The following is a 6,570-nucleotide window of genomic DNA, read 5'->3' as shown; positions in this document are numbered from 1 at the left end:
CTGGTACTTCTCAGAATATTAGGAATAGTGTTTCCTCAAGATCCAGCTATACCACTCTTAGGCATGTATCCAAAATATGCTCAAGTATACAACAAGGACATTTGCTCAACCATGTTTGTAGTAGCTTTATTTGTAATAGCCAGAATCTGGAAACAACCCAGATGTCCCTCTGTGGAGGAATGGGTACAGAAATTGTGGTACATTTACACAGTGGAATACTACTCACCAATCAACAACATGGAAATCATGAAATTTGCAGGTAAATGGATGGAACTAGAAAAAATCATCCTGAGTGAGGAATACCAGAAGCAGAAAGTCACACATGGTATGTGACTTAAAAATCTTTTGCTGTGCTTTCTGTGATACTGCCTAAGCCTTAGCTGCAGAAATTGTTTTGCAAATAAATCAGCTGGGGCTGAGCACCCCACAATTATTTATTCTCTGAAATTTGAGTAGTCTTCACAAGAAAGTTCTTAGCTCTGATAAATGCTTTCCTCCAACTGGCAGTTTACAAAGTTAACATAAAGTAACAGTATTTTTCCTATATACCAATGATAAATATACTGAGAAATAAATCAGAAAACAATACTATTCACAGTACACTCTCCACATCCTAAAGAAAATAAAATACCTTGGGATGTGTCTAACCAAGTAAACAAAAGACCTTTATGATGAAAAACTTAAAAGATCCAAGAAAGAAGAAAAAAAAATTAGCAGAGTGAAGGCATTCATCTAGTGGGAAAAAATAATATTATGAAATTGCATATCATATAAAAGCCAATGTACAGGTTCAATCCAATCCCTATGAAGATTCCTTTTTTTAATGTTATTCAACATATTTGTTAAAAAGGAAATGTTATTCTTGTGGGATCCAATTGCAGAAACAAGGAACTTGTGACTGCAGAAAGAAAGAGAATTCATCTCTCCCAGAAAGTATCCCCTAATTAGTTCTGCAATAAGAAGATGTCAGCACTGAAACTATACACAAAGAACAAAAACAGATACAGTAGGCTTTAGTCACACACTTATGCATTCATATATCTACACACACACAACAACAACAACAATAATGATCAAAAAAATATAATATGTGAGAGTGAAAGGGGCAGATATGAAATGAGTTGTAAGGAGGGAACTTGGGAGGGCCTGGAGGGAAGAAATGGGGAAAGTGATACAGTCATATTTTCATTAAAGTATATATCAAATAGAATGTTGCCTCTAAAAAAGTTAAAAGCTGATATAAGAAGAAAATAAAAAATACTGCTAGCACTATTACTTGAATATGAACAATAAAATGTACACAGACATGACAGTTATTTTTCAAACTATATTATTTTTTATCTCTTAAATAAATCAGTTGTAGAAATAGCCTCTTGTAATTGTGTATTTTTTAAAACCTCATTTAATTGTTTCTTAGTACTTTATTAAACAGATACACACTGTTGTCACAAAGTTGTACCATGATTATATTTACAGTCATAAATGACACTGTCATTTATAAGCATTCTCAAGTTGCTTATATACATTTTAGATATTTTTGAGGTAGTAGTTTAAATGTTATATGCTGATTGAAATATAAAACATGAGCAAAATTTTTATAAACAAAAACCGTTTTTCTATGAATGAATGTGTCTGCTTTGAGATAATATTTTAGTAGAAGATTAGTTGAAGATTTTATTTTAAGTTTTGCCTTTTGTCCCCCTTTTAATTTTTCCACAGCATATGTTTGTTATTCACAAGAACACCATGAGCAATAGAGAAAGAAAAGTTGTTTTGCCAGAGCCTGAAGGATAAATACTCAACTCTGATACAATAAGACCATCATGGAAAAGTGTACTGCTGTAAAATTTCTATGACCCTGACACAAAAATTTGAGGGCTCACCTCTTTTTAAAAATTAATTAATTAATTTTACATTTCAACTGCAGTTTTCCCTCCCCCTTCTCCTGCTAGTGCCTCCCCTTCTCCTCCTTTTTTCACAAATCTACTTCTATTTTCTCTTTAGAAAGGGTGAGGCCACCCATGAATATCAACTAGTCATGGTGTATCAAGTTGCAGTAAGACTAGGCACCTCCTCCCCTATTAAAGCTAGAAGAAACAACCCAGTAGAAGGAAAGGGTTCCATAGGTAGGCAACAGAGTCAGAGAAAGCAGAGAAAGCCCTTACTTTCACTGTTAGGAGTCCCACAAGAAGATCAAGCTACAAAACTGTAACATATGTACAGAGGGCCTAGGTCAGTTTCATTCACTTTGCCTGGTTGCTATTTCAGTCTCTGTGAGACCCTACAAGCCCAGATTAGTTGATTTTCTGGGTTTTCTTATGGTGTCCTTGACCCCTTTGGATCCTACAATTCTTCCTTCCTGTCCTTTGCAGGATTCCCCAAGCTCCAACTAATGGTTGGCTGTGGGTCTTTGCATTGGTTTCCATTATTTGTTGGGTAAAATCTCTCTGATGCAATTGGAGGCCCTGACTCTTACTTTATTGGCAAGTGACAGCTGCTATGGAATGGAGAATCATTCTTTTCATTGAAATTGTACATGCTGGAGAGTTTGTAGAGAAAGGGTAACCGTCCTCCATTCCTGGTGGGAATGTAAACTTGTAAAACCACTTTGGAAATCAGTCTGGTACTTTCTCAGACATTTAGGAATAGTGCTTCCTCAAGATCCAGCTATACCACTCCTAGGCATATATCCAAAATATGCTCAAGTATACAACAAGAACATTTGCTCATTCATGTTTCTAGCAGCTTTATTTGTAATAACCAGAATCTGGAAATAACCCAGATGTTCCTCAGTTGAGGAATGGATACAGAAATTTTGGTACACTTACATAGTGGAATACTACTCAGCAATTAAAAACAAGGAAATCATGAAATTTGGAGGCAAATGGTGGGATCTAGAAAAAGATCATCCTGAGTGAGGTATACCAGAAGCAGAAAGACACACATGGTATATACTCACTTATAAGTGGATATTAGACATATAATGTAGGATAAACATGCTAAAATCTGTATCCCTAAAGAATGTAAGCAAGAAGGAGGACCCTGGGTAAGATGATCAACCCTCACTCAGAAAGGCAAATTGAAATGGACATAGGAAGAGGGAGAAAACAGACAGGACAGGAGCTTGCCACAGAGGGCCTCTGAAAGACTTTACCCATCTGGGTATCAAAGCAGATGCTGAGACTCATATCCAAACTTTTGGCAGAGTGCAGGGAATCTTAGGAAAAAAGGGAGAGATAGGAAGACCTGGAGGGGACAGAAGCTCCACAAGGAGAGCAACAAAACCAAGAAATCTGGGCCCAGGGGTCTTTTCTGAGACTGATACTCCAACCAAGGACAATGCATGGAGATAACCTAGAATCCCTGCACAGATTTAGCTCATGGCAGTTCAGTGTCTGAGTGGGTTCCCTAGTAATGGGAACAGGGACTCTGACATGAATTCAGTGGCTGGTTCTTTGATCACCTACCCCTGATGGGGGAGTAGCCTTACCAATTCACGGAGGAAGACAATGCAACCAGTCCTAAGGCAACTGGATAGACTAGGATAGACTAGGGTCAGAGGGAAGGGAAGGACGACCAACCCTATCAGTGGACTTGGGGAGGAGCATGGGGGGAGATGAATGAGAGAGGGTGGGATTGGGAGAGGTTGAGGGAGGGGGCTACAGCTGTTATTCAAATTTAATAACTGTGATTTATAAAAATAATAAAGTAAAAAAGAAAGCATAGCTGCTTACAGGTTTCTCATTCTCCAGGGTGTGAGAGCATTTGTATATCTAATCTTAACCCAGCATCTGTGTTTCATAACTGTTTACCTAGCAAATAAAAGCATATCTCATTGTTTTAGTGCATAATTTTCACCACTAGTAAAGTTGAATCTAACCATTTCTTACTTTATTATTCTTCTGTTTATAATATTGAATAAAGTATATATATATATACACATCTTTTCTGATTGACATACATCTCATTATAATTGATCACATATAAATATTATATATAATAAAATATGAAAATGTTTTAAACTAGAAGAATTATAGAAGAATTATAGAATTTTATAGCATGTATTTCAGATCAGCAGAGAAAAGCAGAATGAAATAATCACTAGAAACAAAAATAAGAAAAGCTAAAACACAAAACAGATGGGACAAAAACTGAAGTATGGAGGTGCCTCCTGATATTGTGAATATTCTTAGTATATATATGAATGTGTAAATAAAATATTGATTCACAGATGATCTAACAAAAACCACAAGAGAAGGCATAGGAAGCTCTTTTTTTGAAGCTTAGCGTTTTCCATGAGAGTATAAAACATTATAGGCTTAACTATTGCTGTTCATTTCCCCCATAAGTGGAGGGTAAGTCCCTCTTGCTGGAGAACCCATGCACTTCAGAATGGAATCTAGAGGATCTGAGCTGGATAAGATCTAAATTTTTCCTCCTTGAGGAAAACTTCATGCACACTTCCAAGGGAGGGAAGCAACTAGCCAAAACCTTCTCATCCGTCTGTCTGTCTGCCTGCCTGCCTGCCTGCTCTCTCTCCCTCTCCCCCTTTTTCTTTTGAGATAAAGTCTCACTGTTATCTTGGCTGCCCTAGAGCTATCTATGTAGACAGTAGACAAAATTGACCTCAAGCTCATAGATATGCACCTGCCTCTGCCTCCCAAATGTTGGGATTAAAGGCTGCACTTGCCTTTTCAAAGATGTCACTTATATAGATGTATTATGTACTTTATTTCATGTCCTCAAATGTGCTTCTTCATATCAATCTGGTAAGCTTCACACTGTATCTTAGTTTGTAAATCCCAGAGATATCTGACATAATGTCAAATGCTAAAGTGATTTATTTAACATACACCACCATATTATCAGTCAGCCCTTCAAAGAGCCACCTTCAAAGCTGTCTGTTCTTTGTCCTTTTCATCTGTCTCAAAAAAAATCTGATTTATGCACTTATGTGCACATTTCCTGATGGAAACATAGCAGCCATGGCTTTTCTGGTGTTGTGCACTTCTTCTCCACTCCTCTGTTAAATAACTGGATTGATATCTTTAAACATAAACCAGATAATGAATATCTGTCCTGACAAGAAATTAAAGTGAATGTCTCAGTGTCTGCATGAGTTTCTTGTGGATTTTATTAGCCCTCCCCCCATTTTTTTTGCTCTATTCTTGTCTGTGTTATTATTATTAGTAGTTTTAAGATACTTGCTTGTTTTCTAACAGGAGATAGAAAGAAAGAGTGCGAATTTGGTGGGTTGTGAAGCAGGGAACAATCTGGCAAGAGTTGGGGGAGGGGAAAATGTAATCAGAATATATTTTATGAAACAAAACTATTTTTAATAAAAACAAATGAAAAAGAAGTCAAAAATCCTATTTCCTCATCTAGTAGTATTAAAATAGTATTTTTTATGAGGCAAACTATGTCTATATGATTTACCCTATGGCTGTCCGTTTTCTTCTTCTTCTTCTTCTTCTTCTTCTTCTTCTTCTTCTTCTTCTTCTTCTTCTTCTTCTTCTTCTTCTTCTTTTTCTTCTTCTTCTTTTGTTCAATTAGGGAGCTACTGGTTACCACAAAGGAATGTGTGCCAGTACTCCACTCATCGGTTGCTCCTCTCCTTTGGAAGCTTGCATGGTGTCTTTCAGTACCATAAAAGCTAGTCCTGAGGACAGGGGTATTGAAGTCAGTAATGGCTCTTTGGGTCATTTGGGTCTTTGGGTCCTGTGTCTGAAATACATGGTATCTTCAGCTATATGAAACTTAGCTCTTACTTCTGGGGGGTAAGGAATAACCAAGGACAACAGCAATAGACTATGTTTTGGGGGTCTCTTAGACAGCTCAAAGAAGGCTCCAAAAGAAGGCTATTCATATCTGGTTTGGGGGTTTTGTTAGGTGATCTTTGGATCTGGGTGAAAGCATCAACCATCATGATAAAACTATTTTTATATTTATACAATGACTTACACATATTATGGATTTTTTTTTAGTAAATAATACTATGATTCCTTCTTTTGCTTCTGCTTCTGTTTCTGCCTCTGCTTCTTCTTAATATGGAACACTTCAAGAATTTGCATGTTATCCTTGTTCAGGGACCATGCTAATCTTCTCAGTATCATTCCAATTTGAGATTATATACTGCTGAGTGAACACCATCATCTTTTTTTTTTTCATCTTGCCTTTTGACTGCTTCTCTTTATGAGCTATGCAACTGCTTCTCATATGCCTACACTGAGTTCTTACCACAACAAGGTGTATATCTGTGGATAACACCAGACTGTGTTTTGGCTTTCTTATCAATATAGTAGAGGTAATAATGGCATATTTCCAGAATGAGTGCTGGTGCACATAAATATCCAGTAACTGTTCTTGTTTGTCAAAGTTCATCCTGGTGTACAAAAACAAAGGTGGCTCTGTATTAGCAGATTTATTGCAAGTTGTTAGTGTACATGATTATGAGGCTTGCTTGACAAGTGTGAACCTGCTTTAAGAAAGGACAGGCTAGAACTTAACAAATCTCTACAGCTGCAGTCTACAGAAGGATGTTCTTTTGGAAAACCAGTTATGCTCTTAAGG

At 36.8% G+C, this 6,570-nt stretch overlaps 1 non-coding gene across 1 annotated transcript; it reads right to left on the bottom strand.

The window, feature by feature from the left end:
- Window positions 1-6,041: 6,041 nt before the first annotated feature.
- On the bottom strand, window positions 6,042-6,145 carry LOC132648181 (U6 spliceosomal RNA). Its single transcript, XR_009586558.1, has one exon. It is a non-coding gene; the product is annotated as a U6 spliceosomal RNA (small nuclear RNA).
- Between the last annotated feature and the right edge of the window lie 425 nt (window positions 6,146-6,570).

Source organism: Meriones unguiculatus, chromosome 15 (genome assembly GCF_030254825.1).
Source record: "Meriones unguiculatus strain TT.TT164.6M chromosome 15, Bangor_MerUng_6.1, whole genome shotgun sequence".
Taxonomy (NCBI): Eukaryota; Metazoa; Chordata; class Mammalia; order Rodentia; family Muridae; genus Meriones; species Meriones unguiculatus.
This window is presented reverse-complemented; position numbering and strand designations above follow the sequence as displayed.